The following is a 19,020-nucleotide window of genomic DNA, read 5'->3' as shown; positions in this document are numbered from 1 at the left end:
CACACCTGATTCAATGGTTAAATTACCTCTTCATGTCCTGCAGAAGCCTGTTAATCACCTATTGATTCATGTCAGGTGTGTTGGAGCAGAGAAACAAGTAAAACATGTAGGATAGTGGCTCTTGAGGACCAGGATTGCCCACCCCTGCTATACACTATACACCAGTGGTTTCCAATCCTGGTTCTGGAGGGCCACTATCCTGCATGTTTTAGGTGTTTTTCTTCTTTGACACACCCAATTTGAGTGACCAAGTGATTAACAGACTTCTACAGAACTTGAGGTCCTGCTCAAGACAAGGGAAACATCTAAAACATGCGGGATAGTGGCCCTCCACGACCAGTATTGGACACCAATGCTATACGCTATATTGCCAAATAAAATTTGGCAATATAGTGTCTAGTTACCTATTAAGACTGATTAATCCAATTCAACTGCTTGGTGGCACAGTTGCTTAGCACTGTTACCTTGCAGTGGGAAGGTTCCCGGCCCAGTGACCACTGGAGACATACACCAGCCCCCCACAACTCTAAATAGGATCAAACCAATATAGGGAATGGATGGATGGATTTCAAACATGTTAAAAACATGGACGCCTTTAACATCTTTTGCCTTTTCTTCTCCTAAAATCAGAAAAGGTGTTGTGTTTAGACACAAGGAATTCACTGTTTTGTCCTTTAATTGGTCCAGATGACATTAGTTTGGCCTCCAGTATAACAGCAAAGGAAATTGGAGTTATTTTTGATCAGCATCTGTGCATTATTTTGCACATACACCAAGTTTCTGGGACTTTTTTCTTTCACCTGCACTGAGACACAAAAGCAGTGTCCATTTGGTCCAAAAAATTGTACATGGACTTATTTCTAAACATTATAATTGTAAGGAACTACTATCAATATGTACAGGAAACTTCTCTGGGAATCCTCCAGCACTCTCAAAGTGCTACAGCAAACGTTCTTCTGAGAATTAGCAGGGGACATAATATTGCTCCAATTTTAGCTTCTCCCCACTGGGTACATGTGAAACACACATAATGATTTCAAATTCTTCTCTCAAATCAAGCTTCTAATGACCAAGCTCTCTATTATGTTAAATACATCATAGTTGCAATTTATATCAAGCAAGCACTTTGTTCTCAGGCTTTATCAGCTAAGTTAAAAATTTTCTTTCTTGAAACTTCTTATATTTAAATTTACCTTGAACATTAAGGCTTCTGAATGCTTTTTGTGTCTGTATGCAGAAATTTGTTGACCCATTAAAAGGCCTTATTTACACTGTTTTTGGGTCAGTTGCTCTACAGCATTTAACTTGGGTCTACAGTTTTACACTTCAGCCTTGATGGTTGGCAATAATTAGCAGGTTTTTTATATCAATATTTAGAGGATAGCTATTTTTTTAGCTAAATTTTGATGCATTTTTTTTTGTGTCTGTCTGTCTCCTGGGTCAATATTTGTCCATATGTGGATAACAGTGAATCTCCTCAAACATTTACATCCTCATTTTCTTAAAACAAGCAGCCTTGCTGTTTTTCTTTCTGTGCTCATGGTTTGACTTCTGGAACTTCTTTGCCATGTCTTTGGCATTACCTTTTTAGTTGAGTATTATTATTGAGAATATGATTTTGATGAACACTATCTGCATGGTCACAAAACTCTGGCCAGTATTTGAAGCAACTTGTCATAGCTTTGTGGTCAGATACAAAATTTACATCACACCAACCATAGGTCAAACAAAGAGCTAAGTGGGTAATTAACCATAAACTTGTCCTTACTTATGCTGCTATAGGATTAGGCCATGGGGAGATGTCTTGGGAGCTGGTGTACTGAATACCTGCCATCATTCTCCTGTCTTTAATCATTTTGCTTTTCCTGTATGTACATGCCATTACGGCTGGGATTCTCTTTTATTCTCTCCTTTTTTTTCTATCCTATAACAGGTGTCTCTGAATCAGTGCCCTTGTGTATAAATTCCTTTTGTGTCTTTTATCCCTTTCATTGTGTACTGTAGCTGTTTGTTTACTCCATACAATGTGTGGTAGAACAGTTGATAGTCGAGTTTATTAGAAAAAATAGTTGTATTTTCCAATTATGGCTTCTAAAATAAATAAATATTATTGAACTATTATAAATGAGAAGTCATTTTTGATTACTGTGTATGTGTGCAGTGATAACAGCTGGTTGTGAAGGTCAGTGCTCTGATTTAAACCTTCATTCTCTCCACTGTCTGGGCAATATCTGTCTTAGATTGGCATGTACAGACTAACAACCACAGGAGACTGATACTGATTGTTCAGTTATCAATTCCTGCATCTCCAGGTGTTCCTGCATAACTAATAACAATTAATATCTGTTTAATTATCCCTTTAATTATCCCTGTTTAACTCTAGTAGGAACAGCTTATCCTCCTATTTTCTTATCAGTCTCACTGTAGGAACTTGTATTAAGTCAAGTTTATGCTCTTTACTTTTTTTTTGGTTGCTACACATATATATATATATATATATATATATATATATATATGTAAAACAGGTCCAGATGGGAATGTTACACGTCCCCTCTAGCTGCTCCTGGGGGATCTCAAGGCATTACCAGGGGTACCCCAGGGGTCTCTCTCCAGTTGGATGTCCTCAGGAAATCTCCAGAGGGTATCAGGAGCTCAGAACACCTCAGCTGACTTCTTTTGATGCAGAGGAGTAGTGGCCTGACTCCGACCTACCCCTGAATGACAGAGGTCCTTATTCAATCTCTAAGACTGAGCCTAGCCACCCTACAGTAGAAGCTTGTTTTAGGCACTTGTTTCCGAAGTCTTTTTCATTTGGTCATGTTCCATAGGACATGATAATAGATGATGGTAAGAAGATACAACGACCAGTAAATCTTGACATAGCAGACCTTGAAGACCTTCTAAGATCTTTGAACTCAGCTTCTTCTTTATCATGACAGATCTCAAAAACACCCTTATTACTGCAGATGAAGCCCCCATATGTTGGTCCATTCAACCAACAAGACCCACAAATATTTAACACTTTTTTTGCCTCTGACAAAGACCTAAACTGGCTTTAGGTGTGTGGACAGCCCATTCACTATTAAATAAGGCCTACAGACATTGTGTGCATGCCTTTAAAAAACACAAAGTGACTGCACAGATAACACCTTTGGCACCAATTCTAGTTTCAAGAAATGTAAAATGGCAACATAATTACCTGGGACTGGTAAAAGAGGAGGAGAAGATTATTATTATTTTTCTTTTTAATGTATCTCAACACACACACAAATATCTTTACAGAACATAGAAACAAAATATGTGGTTTCTAGTAAATAAAAGTAGAAATATATATTCATACTACCCAGGATGTTACATCAATATTTTCACTTGTATATTCATAAAGGTTAATAGAAACATCATACTAATCAGTTAGCTCATCATCTTGACATTTATTTCAAACCTGACCTCGACAGTAAAGTTAGATATCAGATATTGTCATCACCAATGTCATAAGCATAATGATCATAATTTAGTTATAAACCTAAATTCAGCACAATCACAGTAAATCTTTAAATGTTTGGTAAGTGAGTTTCTTTCCTTAACTTCAGCTTTTTAAACATCTCATCCTATTAAATTGTAAAGATCTGATAAAAAATGCTCACAGCGTGTTTTAGTCACTTAGACCTCATAAAAAATTTCCCAGAGTGCAATGAAGCGACCAAATGAGGCGAGTGGATGACTTCTTCCAAGCCTGGCCACAGCTTTCACATTCGACAGCCCATCAACAGGCACATTTACTCAGGGGGGAAACACTAATGGTGTGATTAGGCTGGAGGTGAATCTCAAGGCCTTAGAAAGCAGTTTACATTCTGGCATCACAAGACCATGGAAGCATGGAAGTGTCCAACCTGCTGTAACACAAGCTTTTATAATACAACAATATTGAATAAAAAATAGTATAATAGAAATATCTACAGGATAAGATGGAAGTCTTTTGGAAATAAAGTATTAGGGTGAATCTAATCGGATCAACAAGAACCCAGCATGCTTACTGATTTAAAGAATGGTTATTAAATCTATGAAAGAAATTGCTTGATTAGAGTTGATAGATGGTCAAGAATAGTGACAATGGGTCATGAATTTTTAGCATTAGAATGACTGCAGCTTCAGAAGCTGTGTTTATAGTTTTTAAATAATGTTCATTAACTTTAAATCTGACCCCATTTTTTAAGGGTTCTCTTGATAAAAAGAGAGAAAATTAGCCATTGAAAATAGATGGAGATTAAAGCATCTTCTGCTGCCAAAAGTAATTTATAAGAGCATACAAATAAATCCATACAATCACTTTCCTTTTTAAAAATGCAGCTTATTTGTGAATTTACTATTTAATTTATTTTGCCGCCACTATATAAAATGCAAAGTACATTCATTATCAGCAGCTTAACATAACGGATCTGAAGTGATGTGCACTTTTACTGAAATGCCATTTTAAGATGAGCTGAACACTCTTATTATTAATGAATAATTTATTTCCTAATCAGAACAAGCTTTGAACTATTTGAGCTTTCAGTCAGTTATTTACCAGTCTGACTAGCTGGCCTGGCTACCCTCAAGGTGCCTCGGGTTTTAGTGAAAAAGTTGATATGCCCATCCTTGCGTTTCAAGTGGTCAAAGTAAAAATAATATATACTAAAATATATAACAAAGTGAAGCCTTAAATTACAAAAATATAAGGAATTAAAAACCTAAAAGTGATAAATATATATATATATATATATATATATATATATATATATATATATACATTACAAAAAACTACAAAAACTTGATGGTTACCCATTGGTAATTAAATCTTGCTCATGTTCAGGCAACTGCACTGACAAGTGAGAAGAAATGCTTTCTATCTTCAGTTTTATAAAATGATGTAGTCAAGAAACATAAACGACTGGAATAAGTTAATCTTGAATTTTTTATAGACAATTTACCCGGGTGCAATGAAGCAATGTGACAAGCCCAGTTCAGTGACAAGTGAATGATTTTTTTCCAAGTGTATTGATGACTTTAACAAGTGGCGGTCCATCAAAAAGTACATGTGTTTATTTTTTATTTAATAGACAGGAAAAAACAAACAAACAAAGATCTAAGCAGTTTGCATTTTGGTATCAAGAAACTATGAAAGCATGAAAATGTCAACTTACTTTAACTCAAGCTTTAATATTATCTTTACCTGCAGAGCAGAGAGGCTCTATAAAAAAAATACCGGGGTGAGAAATTCTGGAATTTTTCTGCTCAAAACATGTTTTGAAAGTGTCAAGATAGCCTTTTGTGAAATCAGATTAATTTCTATTAATAATACAAAAGATATATTTTCCTTTATTGCATAAAAAAGTGACAAGGTCCTAAAGGTGATAAGATCAGGGTTGGTGGTTTGCAGAATATCTGCACATTATTGGATGAGTATCAGCATAAAAATGGAGCATAGCAGCTTCATTTTTACATATCAAAATATGCAGTCTCATCTTTAGTTGACAATGAAGTTACAGATGACAAAAAATGTGTTCATTTATGCCAGCCTTCAATGTAATGGTAAATTAGAACTTTTCTTGCTGTCTGGGAATCAGCTAGATATCAAATTTGCTACTAAAAAGAGGTATATTTTGTAAAAGAAAGATGTTGCATAACAACAGAGAGGAATCAGACACCTGTCAACAGCAGTGGCTGACTAAGGTAAGGTAGGTCTACAGTACAATCATACTGACAAATACTACTTTGTGTGTCCCACAAACACACTGTGTCTTTGGATTGTAAATTAAGTACAATAAATTGCTAGTGACATAAAGAATAATGAAAAAAAAAAAAAAAAGAAAGAAAACCAAAGGAAACCAAAGGAAAAAAATTCTCATTAACTATCATTGTGTCAGTGTATTGGGATAAGCAGGAATGACCTCCTGTACCAGACCTGGCTCCTGTGGAGTCGAAGGAGCCCCCAGTCGAAGACAATCTGTTGGTAAATTACTATCTTGATGACGATGAAGATGATGATAGTGATGCTTGGACAGTTGTGCTCTGTCTTTTACTTTTTTTCACAATCAGCTCTACAGGCTTTTGATGATTCCCCAGCACAGTTTACCCTGTTTATCAGTTTGTTTTGTTTTTTTTTTTTTTTTTTGCTTTTTAAGTCATTGGTTTAGATGTCCAAACAGATGGCTACAAGGAAAATTCCCTGTCCACCACATGTTTACAGATATTATATGTACAACACATGACTGCAAACATTAAATGACTGCAGTACCCCAAGAAGAAGAATCTTGTCTGCCAGTCTTGTTTAACATCTCCAGTGTTGCATTTTAACTATTATCTGGTTCATCTGTTGTCCAGGTGACAATTCTCATTTATGTCGCCTTCATCCAACATTTATACAGCACATATTTGGAAACCTTATTGCAATTTAGGAGATTTTCTAGAAACATTATAACAACAAATCTTATTCAAGTTAATGAACTATTTCAAGTTAACCAACATTCATTGACTATGCAGTTGATCATTTTGAAAAAAATCCTTAGCATTTGCTTGAATTTAAATAGTATCAATTGTTGGTTTTATCTTCTTGGCATTACTCTGTTTTTGTTTGTTTATTTGATCACAGGGGCACAGATGTTTATAGATATCATTATAGCTCCAATAAATGTAGACATTTTACTGTATGACTGATTAATCTAATAAAAAGTATATTATCTTTGACTGTAAAAAGTCAGCCATGGATAATACTTGAACACCAACAACTGGCATGTAGTAATTTCACTTTATTTCCAACCTGATTATGCAAGTATCTCATGTTTATTAAGATTAACAACCATTGGTTTTGACCTCAATCCTTCAGTTTTAACTAGTTAAAAATGTCGCTCATCCAGAAAAAAAGCACCTCAGATCATATTACTGTAACTTATGAATTATAATTTATCCAGTCTTATTGTGGTCTACTGTTGAGTAACAAAAGGGTGTTTTTAGAAGTTCTAAGCGAGTGTTTCATTCCTTTCCCTCGCCAAGCTAAATCTTTCCTTATATTTTTCAGACATCACTGGTTCCATGTGGAAAAGGCAGGTAAGTTTCCCACTGTTTGAGAATTCATGGTGCAGAGCAAAAGCTGTCGACAGCACTTTCATACAATAACAGCTGTGGGGAAGAGAAGAAATGGTTGTAAGGTGCCACACATGCCTTTGTCCATTGTAGTTACTTTTCTCTTCCCCACAGGGCCTCCACAGTCGCTGGCAGTGGCACACAAAATCCTGACTGGAGATGGAGACTAACTGAGGGAAAGCGCTTTGATGACAATCCAAGTATCCCTCGAGAGGAATCACTTCTTGAATATTGTTTTCTAAAGATCTCTGAAGTGTAATATGTGATACTGCCTATTGAAAGTAGACTGTGTAAAAACATTTGTGTAAAAATACCAGTCATAGAAGAAAAGCTGTGTTTCAGCCATGCATGATTAGGTACATTGTTAGAGTTTACCAAAAGACAATACAAACAAACAAAAAGAAGCTTGTAACCATATCTCTCCTTGTGATTTAAGCTAAATCTTTTACTACTTTACTAAGATTTACAGATTCAGTTCTCTGAAACTTTATTTAAAGTCCTCAGTTTAACTTAATATCCATGGTCATTGATTACACGATTCAGGATTTTCAGTAATTCAGTCATATTAAGCCCCATACAAAAAAACATTGCAGCTTTTTCATCCTTAATAAGGGGACATATTATTTTTCTACTGAATCATTATATCTTCCAATGGCTTAAGACAATTATGTATTTATTAAAATCAGAAAAAATGCATTCAGAGGATCAATTGATTTTTTTTTACCAATTGCAACCAATCTATCTCTTATTACACTGAACTACACAGTTTGTCCAACTGAATTTTTCCAATATCACTGTTTCCAAATTAGTTACATGCAATGACTTTATTTCTGGTGCATTTTATTTATTTGTTTGTTTGTTTTGCTTGTACCAGTTTGTACATATTGCATTTATTGTTCACAATATTGGTCTTGTTCTCTTTTCTTCTCATTTTTCAAAAATGTTAAAAAAAATAAAATAAGGATTAATAACTTATCAGAATGTCCAATGTATTTTTTATCATATTTTTTTTAGTTAAGAAAATACTACTAGCTTGTGCAAAAAAAAAAAAAAAAAGAAACTGCACTGATAACAGTACTTTAGGCTGAATAATGTAAAAGATTTGACCACGCTGCTGTCATATCTCTTAACAGGACTTGAAACAAACTGCTGTTGTATACTTTCTTGGAGGCCAGTATGACAAGACTGTAGTGCTTGTACACTCACACACCCAACCATCAGATAATCTCACCCCTCAGCCACTGCTGTAAATAGTAAAGTATTTTTAGTAAACACGCCTTGTTAAATCACGACTACGAATCCTAGTTTATTGAACGCTGCCTCAGCAGTGACAGTAGAGTCAGTGGAGTTCTACAGTATTTTAAAGGTGGATGCCTCCCTGCACTACAGGCGGTGTATTTCTCTGTGAACGTAAGCCATAAACACAAGTGTAGTCAGCGGTCTTGTAAATTTTGCATAATTGTGAGTGTCACCATCTCAACATCTTGTGCTCAGCAGGGAGTAACTTGGCTCCCTAGTTCTGGTCTTGTTTTGTTTCCATGCTGGTAGGAACTATAATGAATGATATATATATATATATATATATATATATATATATATATATATATATAGATAGATAGATAGATATATATATTCCCCCCTTATGATCTAACCTAATGGCAGGCATATATTTGTGCAATTTAAATACTTCAACTGACTGTGTGGGAGGAAGAGACAGACAGGAAGGGGAGAAGGGGGTAATTGTTTGAGAGCTTGTTATACCATCATAGAGTAATAATTGCTGTAATTAGCGAGAATGTACATCCATCTCCTTCAGATCTGCTCGCGGGAAAAAAGAGATACGTTTGACAACAGGGCAAACATTGTTTTGTTTCAAAGATTACTTAGAGTTTCAAATCATATCAGATGTGGGGTAAATCTCCTCAGTATTCAAGCTGTCAGTGATAAGAGTCTCTGGTGATCTATAATGTTTGTCTGCAGTAATTAACTTGAGGTGAAGATTATGGGAGATTTCTTCTCTGGTGTGTACACATTAGGCAGAATTCATATTCAGGCCTAAGCCCAAACCAATGAGCTTCAATTATAGCCTCTTCTTCAGCTCAGAATGGGTTTGACAGCTTTCAAAACTGTATGATAATCCACCCATCTGGTATTTGCCATTAATGTGTATTTTTTAAGCACCTGTGATTTTCAATGCACTTGTCCCACTATAAACAAAAGAACAAAAACCCCATTCTTCCTTAACTTCATATATTCAGGTGATCATACAATGCAGAGGTTTCAAGGCTGTTCCCTCTACAGAGACACAGAAATATGGTGGTACATTGGCTCAGCTGTCAAGTTGTCATCACTCCGTCTGTGTGCTTTGCTGGGCATAAATTTCGAAGCAAAAGAATGAGGAAAATGTGTATACCAAAAGGAAAAATATAGTGCTCTATAGTTCAATGAAAAAGAAAATAGATTTAAATGTGAAAATAAACACAAAGAGACACATAAAAACATAAATAAATAAATAAATAAATAAAACAGAAAAAAAAGAAAAAAGAATGAAATCAAATTTAGGTCTTTAGGGCTACCATTCCTTGAATTAATGCATGTCACCTGCTACCATTTATGAAATCAAATATTTTCAAATTTTTAAACTAAGCTCATCCTATAATAAGAAGGAACAATTTTTGTATTGGCTAAAGTCAACTAACTGTGGTGGCCATCTTACATTGAGTTGACTCCAAAAATTAAGTTTTAAATGTACATCCAATGATTATGATATAAAATAACAAAACATACCAACACTGCTTGTGCAGGTGTTCTTGATTTTAGTACAAACTGATACAAACACAACACTTGTGTATATATTACAACAACCTAATTCTGACAAGTGAGCAAGCATTTTTCTTTGTCTAAAAAATTCTTAAAACCATTCTCGTAAACCACTTGAACTCATACAATATATTTAGCAATATAGTTAGTGACAGTCTTAATTATGTCCTACCATGGCTTGCTCTTCATGGGGTAAGGCTTTTTTTTTTGCCAAACAACTCCATCAATGTTTGCTGCTGGAGTTGTTTATTTGCCATCTACTCTATCATGGATTTACAAGACTTCTGAAGCTTTTCATATTCCTTGTACTGAGTCTGCCTCTTAGTTAGGATATGGTGAAATATTTTTGCTGTGGTGCCATCTTTCACTGCAAATGCGTTCCCTCATAGTTGGCAGATTGGAATGTTTGAGCTTTGCCTGCCCACTTGAAACCAAACCATCTCTACATGAGAGATAAAGACCTACATCTCACTAAAAGATCTGAAAAAGATAACATTTGCAAACCAGGTAGCATGTTGGAGAGTTGGTCTGGATCTATTTTTGCAGATATGGTTCATCCATCCATCTCTGGGCTGCGGAGAGCTGGTGCCTATCTCCAGCAGTCACTGTGTGAAACTGGTCAGGTTGCATGTGCATCACAGGGCCACAAAGAGACAAACAATCATTCACACTCACACCTAGGGACAATTTAGAGTTACCAATTAACCTAGCATGCATGTTTTTGGTCTGTGGGAGGAAACTGGAGTACCCAGAGAAAAACCATGCATGCACACGAATAACATGCAAATTCCACCCAGAAAGGTCTCCAGCTGGGAGGGGTTCCTGCAACCTTCTCACTGTGAGACATCTCAAACCACTGCTCCACTCTCCAGCCCAAACGGTTCTGTAAGTAGCTTCTTCAACTTTCTACTGCACGGCATGCCTCCTTTACATTAGAGTGTTCTGAAGTCAGAGTAGTATACACACACTAATACAACTCGTGAGTCCTCCTTGTTCTAACTTTTTTTTCTTTTTCTTCCTTTGACTTTAACGGCAGTTGTCATCCATTAAATTGCATTACTGCCTTGTTTTGGTTTAAACTCACAAAGACATTGTGTTTCCTGCTATTTTACACTGGTTATTGCAATGCAAGAAAAACACTGGCTAATACCTGCTGCCTCGCTCTTAAAAAAACAATTTTATACTATTGTAAATTATATATATTCCACTAAAATGTTTGTTTACAGCATCACACAATGGATTGAAATTTGCATGCAGTACCATCATATATCAATGGTTAAATCAAATCACAAAGTTTTTTTTATTCCACTGGAATGACACTTAATCCATTTAAGGGCAGTGAAATCACAGGCATTGTACTGTACTGTAGATGTATATATATATATATATATATATATATACACAACTCAAACTCCCATCTTGCTCTATTTGTTCCACATGGGCGGTTCCACTTTCACTTCAAGCTCCGGTCCTCTACCAGAGGCCTAGAACCTTGAGGGTTCTTTGCAGTATCTTAGGTGTTCCTAGGACTGTGCTGGACAGAGACTTCTGAGGTTGTTACAGGGATCTGTTGGAGCCACTGTTCCAGTTTGGGGGTCACTGTATATATATATATATATATACATATGTGTGTGTGTGTTCTTGTGTTCTTGTGTTCTTGTTAATATTTTGTTTTCTCTTGTGTCCTCATAGAGGTAGATATTGCCAATTAGCATTTGCATTAGACATGATGAGGCATTCATTAAATAGGTAGTTATTTTTAGATTTCTTTGATTGTTCTGAATAAATAGACCTATGTTCAACTATAATAAAATTCTATTGATTAATCTTGAGTTACAAAATTTCAACTTTGTCCTAGATGGTGTTAAATGTCATGTATAGTGTCCAAAGTCAAGGGCTTTGTGAAGATGCAGAACACAAATGCAAAATGCAGAGGCTAGAGGCAGGAGGTGCAGGATAACTGAAAGGTTTAATTCCACAAAATGAAGAAAAATCAAAGCACTACAGAAGCAAGGACCCTTAACTGTGATGACTAAAACAACCCAAAGCCAGTCAAAAATGAAGAGCTTGGAAACAAGGAGCAATAAGCCAACAATGGTCTGGCACAGAGCAAAGGAAAATTGGCTGAATATATGCTGAACAATAAAATTACAAATCAACAATAAAAGAACCCCTCTCCATTACTTCACACATTCATGAGTGGCTCGTTAAGTTCATATTATAATATGTTTTGTGAATTGTGAACTTAGTAAGACTTTTTTTTTATTTATTTATTTGAACATGACCTTACTGCAGCTTAAAATGGCAACATTAAATGAACTTCTTTTCTAAAACGAACAGCTGCAAGTCACAGTTGTTGTTTAGAGCTGGTGTCTACTGGACCCAGTTTATGGGAGCTGCCATGTTGTATTTTTGGAACCACAGTCACTATACTAGGAATCACAAACATGATGTTACATGCCCTTTTTTAAAGCATAAAGTAACAAATTAAAGCTAAACATAATAAAAAACAACAACACGAGCAGAATTTAATACTTGTTTTGGAAGCAGCCTGCAGGGAAGCTGTTCAAATCCTGACTTCAACTTCCAGGTTCCAGTTGGAGGTCTACATATTTATATGATTAAATCAGTTTGATTTTGCGTTAACTGAACTTTGAGCTTTTGTAAAGTGTGAACTTGCACATCACCAGCAACTAGCATCCTTGATTGTTACAAAGTTGCATGGATCCACACATTTGTATGGTTCAGATCTTTTATAAACTAGTATTAGTGACACTTGATGGGTCATCTGAAGATTTAGATTAGATTGCTTTAATCTGCTGTGTGTTCAGCTATGACTCTCTGCATGACTTGGTTATATTAACCTATTTGTTAAATTCTTGCCATTTGTTCAACTTAACTCAGCATTGCCAGTCTTTTTTGAAAGGCCAGTCTTCTATTTTTTTTCTTTTATTGTTGTTGTTGTTGTTTCTAGCACCAGGAGCCATTCACCTTATTACCTTATTTTTATTTGGAAAGTGTTTAAGGAGTGATTTAGGTTTTTTTTTTAAACTACTACAAAGAAACAATGCAAAGCCAGTGGTTCAGATTTGTAAATGACATTTATAGGTTAAAGGCTATGATATTCTACATCAAAAATGACAAGAAATTAAATACCTTTAAAATTGAGTATATATATATATATATATATATATAATTTGTAATTATTCTTTTTTTTATTCTTTATTAGGTTCACCTTGCCAGTACTAGATTTTGACCCCCTTGGCCTTCAGAACTGCTTTAATTCATAACTCAGAGAGTCTGGTCCATATTGGCATTTTTTGTCAACATCACATAGTTGCTGCAGATTTGTCAGCTGCATGCCCATGATGTGAAACTCCTGTTCTACCACGTCCAAAAGGTGCTCAATTCTATTGTAATCTAATGACCATTTGAATCCAGTGAATCCAGACCCATTAGACCAGGCAATGTATTCCCCATATTTTATTGTCTAATTTTGGTGTATGTATGTATATTGTAGCCTCAGTTTCCTGTTCTTAGCTGACAGGAGTGGCACCCAGTGTAGTCTTCTGCTGCTGTAGCCCATCTGCTTTAAGGTTGAATGTGCTGTATGTTCAGAGATGGTATTCTTCAAACCTTGGCTGGAATGAATGGGTATTTGAGCTACGGTTGCCTTTCTGTCATCTCAAACTAGTCTGTCCATTCTCCTCAGACCTCTGACATTAACAAGGTTTATTTTTCTACACAAATGCCACTCACTGGATAGTTTCTCTTTACTGGACCATTCACTTTGTGAATTCACTTTGTGCGTGAAAATCTCAGTAGATTAGTAGTTTCTGAAATACTCAGACCAGCCTGTCTAGCACCAACAACCATGCTTCATTCAAAGTCTCTTAAACCCCTTTTCTTCTTCATTCTGTAGCCTGGTTTGAACTTCAACAAGTGGACTTCACCATGTAAAGGCACTGAGTTGCTGTCATGGCTGTTAACAAACAATTAAACAAGTGTACCTCATAAAGCAGCTGGTGACTGCACATTTCTCTCTGGAAAATCTATAAATCTAGCTTGTTTTGAAATCTATTTTATTTTTTTATACTGACATTGGTAATTAGAAATTGCAGTAGAGAAAATGCTATCAGTTCAAAATAGAAATAAAAAAAAACTCATGCGTGATTAAAACTATGACATCAAGGATTTTTTTTTAATTAGCTGGTTAGCCTATGCTTCTTGCTTTTGTTTTGTCTTGCACACTTGTTTCCTTTATAAGATATCTTATAAGAGATCATGGGTAGCTGTATGTTGAGGTGTTCTGTGAACCCTAAAGAGACATTGTATGTAATTTATTGTTATAAATATTTTTATTATATCAAAATCTTCTAGAAATGATGGACTGACAGAGATGCACTCATGGCAGGCTTGTCATATTACTGTTGCGTGAAAAGCAATTTGATTTAAATATGGAAAGCCAATCCTTCACAATTAGACATTAGCAGCTTTGAGAACAACTGTAAGTTGTACGCACAACTTTCCAGTTAATCCATTATACACCCATCAGTCACCTTACAGAGGCTGCCGCTTGTGTTTACTGAGCTCTGCCCAAGCCAGTGAAAGGGGTTTGACTGTGGAAGCTCGTGCTATTAACAGAATTAACTCCAGCCAGGAGCACAGCTCAGGGAGAACACACCAATTCCATTATCTCAGCTGGACGGAGGCCATTCTCTCTCTGCCACGCTGCAGCCCAAGTACTCAAAGCATGGAGCCCACCAAACAAATTGTGCAGAGACACAACATGTACTGACTCTAAAATGCACTCTATCAAAGCCTCTCCGCTTGAAATATTCATCAAACTAGAAAGCAAATTTAAATCTTTGAAAAAAAATAATAAAAAGCTACAAATATGTAATTTTTGGTTCTTTTTTTTTCCACAAGTAAAGTGAACTACACTAAACCCAGCAAGAATGGATACACTTTAGTTTACATCAGTACTCCTTCCTAGAATGTTCTAAAGATTTATTTATTTATTAATTTTTCATGCAGTGCTCACTGTTGAATAAATAAGAAAAACAGTCAAAAAAGATGCAGGTTGGAAAACATCAAATGTTATAAAAACAGAAACAGTTGTGATAAATAATTCAAATTAGTCAGAAATAATGCAGAAGTCAATCTGACAGTTAGGTAACATGATGATAATAAAAATATAATAATAATTCAAAGTGGCACTGTTTGTTGCAAGATAACAGTGGGGTAAAAATGTGAAAGAACGAACAGAGAACACTGACAACTATAACACAACATGGCCATAACAATTGGCAGTAATATTGTAATATGGTAATAATGATGTCAAAAAAGAGTCATGCTTCTAAAATATTTATAGGATAACACAATTTCATCTCCATCAGGAGATGCTGAAGGTGCTTAGAGGATTAAAATGTTCTAATAAAAACAAAGTTGTTATTTTTGAGTAACAAATAAATTGAAGATCCAAAAAAAGAGATTTTGAAAAATGCCACTCATAATACTTCATAAGGCTAAATTATGTTGACCATATAGTAAAAGTAAAACCTAAACCCTAAAGGTTTTCTTATATTTTTTGTATAGAACAAAAAATTGACATTAATAAAAATTGCAGGTGTTTTTCTAAAAAAAAATCCTGTTTTAATTGTTGAAAACTCTGACCCAAGCACTGATTAATTTTCATTTTATTATTAGATAGAAAATATCTTTTAGGCATTGGCTCCTTCATATTTGAAACCAAACAGAATTTTACCTTCACTCTGTATGTGTTCTAAAAGAGCTGAACATTTCTCCCAACATTATCCCTATTGACTGTAGACAAAGGTTGTGAAAGAATGAACTATTAAAGATGATAAATAAAGTTACAGAACAACAGATATGCGTGGTACAGCGAGTGTATGATATTCTAGCATTTGTTTCCAGATTTAAAATAAATATTGTTGGTTATGAGTCTGAGAAGCAATTCAGTCCATAATTTAGTCATGATTTACCCACAAAGACTGTGATTAAGCTTCAGAAAAAAAAAACCCAAATTGGTCATTTTGGTGGCAAATTGTGGTTTAGCTGCCTTTTTTTTATCCACTAAATCTCTGGTCACATTCAACCAGACATGAATCTTTCCTTTAAAAGAAAGCCTGACAAAATGTGAGAATAATTTTATAAATACAGCCTCAAGACAAACCTGGGTAATGGGCAGAATTTAACCTGAGTCTGAGCTTGAACATTGCACCAAGGGACAGTGGGATGGCAAAAATCCAAGCACAGCCTGATGGATTATATGCTACCTGAGAGACTTCATCCTATTAGGAGTTATGTGTCTGAGAGGGTGGTCATCAGCAAAGGAGTAAAGAACTATACTCTCCCTTTTTTTATTTCTTACTTTTTTATTTCTTAAAGTGATAGTGCAACTATGAGTCATGTTGTCTAAACACTCAGGTTACTCTGCTGCAGTAGGAAGTGCCAGCGGTGGACAAGAATGTAAGTGAAGAGAAACAATTGACTGTTTTGTGGTGTGGGAACAGTTACACTATGTTGAAGAACAACAACACCAAAACAAAGGAGATGATAGTGCTTTTTAGAAGGACCAGAAAAAAGTTAGCTTCTGTTTTCATTGTGCCATAAAACAAAGACATTCATCTAAAAATACCAGCTTTTTTTGTTTGGTTTTTGTTGTTCTTGTTATTTGTCACACAATCAAACATAGTAGCAACAGTGAGGTGGTCTTCACTTCCTAAAGAGAGTGTAGGCCCCTTCACACTGGATTATTATCTATACAATGCAAAAAAATAAGCCAGAATGTTAATGGAGTTTGCAGCATCTTGGCAAAGTCTTCAGATGAGTATGAAGAACGCGGTGGGCTCCCCATTACGTTTGATAGTTTGCAAAGGGTTGCACACACAAAACAAAGAAACTGTGGTAATTTATCATCTAATTTGTTATCTAGGAGTGTTCAAGCTGTGTTCTGATAGGTTGTAGGGAGAGAAGTGGGGTCACCATTTGATGTTAAGAGGGTCCTTGGTTTTTGAATGTTTGCAGTAGGATGTTGAATCTCTTCTACATGTCTAAGAAAAGTGCAATTTTTCTTGTAGACATCTTTTGGAACAGAAACATGAATCATACTAAATCAAATTGCCAAATAAAATTAGCCCTACAAGCTGGTAAAAAATTGAGAGACATTTTGAGCCCTGCACTGTAAACTGCTCTGAAGTAGTGAAAAACAAATGGTCTACAAGATGATCTACATAATATTGGTAACTCTGCAAATTTTCCAATGAATATACTGATTAAACAACAGGATGTGTGGAGTCAGAGGGTTCTTGAGGCTAACAATGAAACTCTTTCTGCCAAATTCAATATAGCTATAATGAATCGTTGTCCCATAGTGAGGGTGGGCTTTGTTTTAACCTAAAATTCAAAGTATGGCTGCTTCTTATATCTCTTTTTATCCTTTATTGGTAAATTGTAGTATGGAAACTTTGAACAGCTCTACTTATAATAATTTGATCTCCAGATCACAAGTTGACTCGTCCATTATCTTAACATAACCAAGTGAGTTCCATCTCATTATTTTGAGAAAACAAGCTGTGCTTTTTTGAGATAATGAGCTTATTGTGATTCAAAAATAAGTGGTTCTTTGTTACACCGAGTTCCATTACTCAGAATCTCTGACACTTGAAAGTCTATAGAAGTAATGTGTTGATCTAAGATGGATGCTCCTTGATGTGACATTTTCATCTTGGATCAGTTGCCAGCCCGGCTATCCTTATCTCTGATGAAGAAGAACCCTCTTTGTTTAACAATGATTAGAAAACAGTGTTTAGTTATCACGAGAATAAAAAGGCTGTTCAAGGTCAAAATAACAAAATACATTAACCTGTTATCTCAAGAAAATCTTGAGCTAATGAGATGAATAATTTCTTATTTTAAGAAAATGTCACAAAAGTTCATTTCTAAAATTTTCCTTTCTCCTTTTCTGCATCTTATTTATCTATTTATTTAAAAACTACACTGCATCTTTTCTCTTTTTGGGGGGTGGGGAAGGGGGGGGGATTTATTTTTTTGTTTGTTTTCTTTTAATAAAGAAAGCAGCCAAACATCATTCTTTGGCTTTTAGATAGCACAAGTTGGGCTTTTTATGCTGCCATTCACTTTCACATAATTTCATCCAGTTAAGAATGTTCCCATGCTCACACACAGATAGACAGACAACCCAGCCACAACAGTGATCTTCCCAGACTTCACACACCGACCTGCTTCAACTTCCCTCATTAAAAGCCTCTCTGTACCAACAGTTCCACTGTTTTCCTACTCCCATACTTTCTAAGAGTCTTGTTTTGCTCCCTGTGGGATTTAAACTTGTACCAGCAATAAAATTTAACCAAGTAACACACAATTTTAGTTCTACCTACCTGTGTCAAGACTATTTTATTATTAATTATCCTCGCCTCAGGACAACTTTATTTTTTTTCCTGTATGAAGATGAAAATTTAAATGCTAGTTTTTAGTATAGTTTATTTTAAAATTCACCTAATAATCATGCTGTAATTAGAATATTTATAATAATAATAATAATAATAACAACAATAATAATAGCAGGTTGCCATTGTTCATAACAGTGAAGTTTGAATAAACGGCAACATTTTCATATGTGGTCAATAAATCACTTTTTGTACAGCGACTGATGCAAATGTGCTCTCCAAAACCAAATCGGTATCATTGTGATATATTGAAAGCTCTATTTCCATTTGCCTTTTCATAATTTCTGCCATCTGATCAGAACGGTTTATGTCACAAAACAACATTTGCGGATATTGTCAAAACATGAATAGTTTTGTTACATGTTTGACTGTTGGCAATGCTTTATCTGTCATTCCTCATTTTCTGAATATCAGTGAATGGAAATGTCACTTTTACAAGCACAGAACTCTGTTAAGAAGAGATAATAACATTTATAGACTAAGCTGCAGTGTTTCTCCCACAGACGGGTGCCAGATTAAAAGAAAACAAAAAAGAATAGATGAGCATCGAAGCACAACAAGTGCAAATGCTTCAGCTATCCTGCACTGC

The sequence above is a fragment of the Kryptolebias marmoratus genome, linkage group LG13 (genome assembly GCF_001649575.2).
Source record: "Kryptolebias marmoratus isolate JLee-2015 linkage group LG13, ASM164957v2, whole genome shotgun sequence".
Taxonomy (NCBI): domain Eukaryota; kingdom Metazoa; phylum Chordata; class Actinopteri; order Cyprinodontiformes; family Rivulidae; genus Kryptolebias; species Kryptolebias marmoratus.
This window is presented reverse-complemented; position numbering follows the sequence as displayed.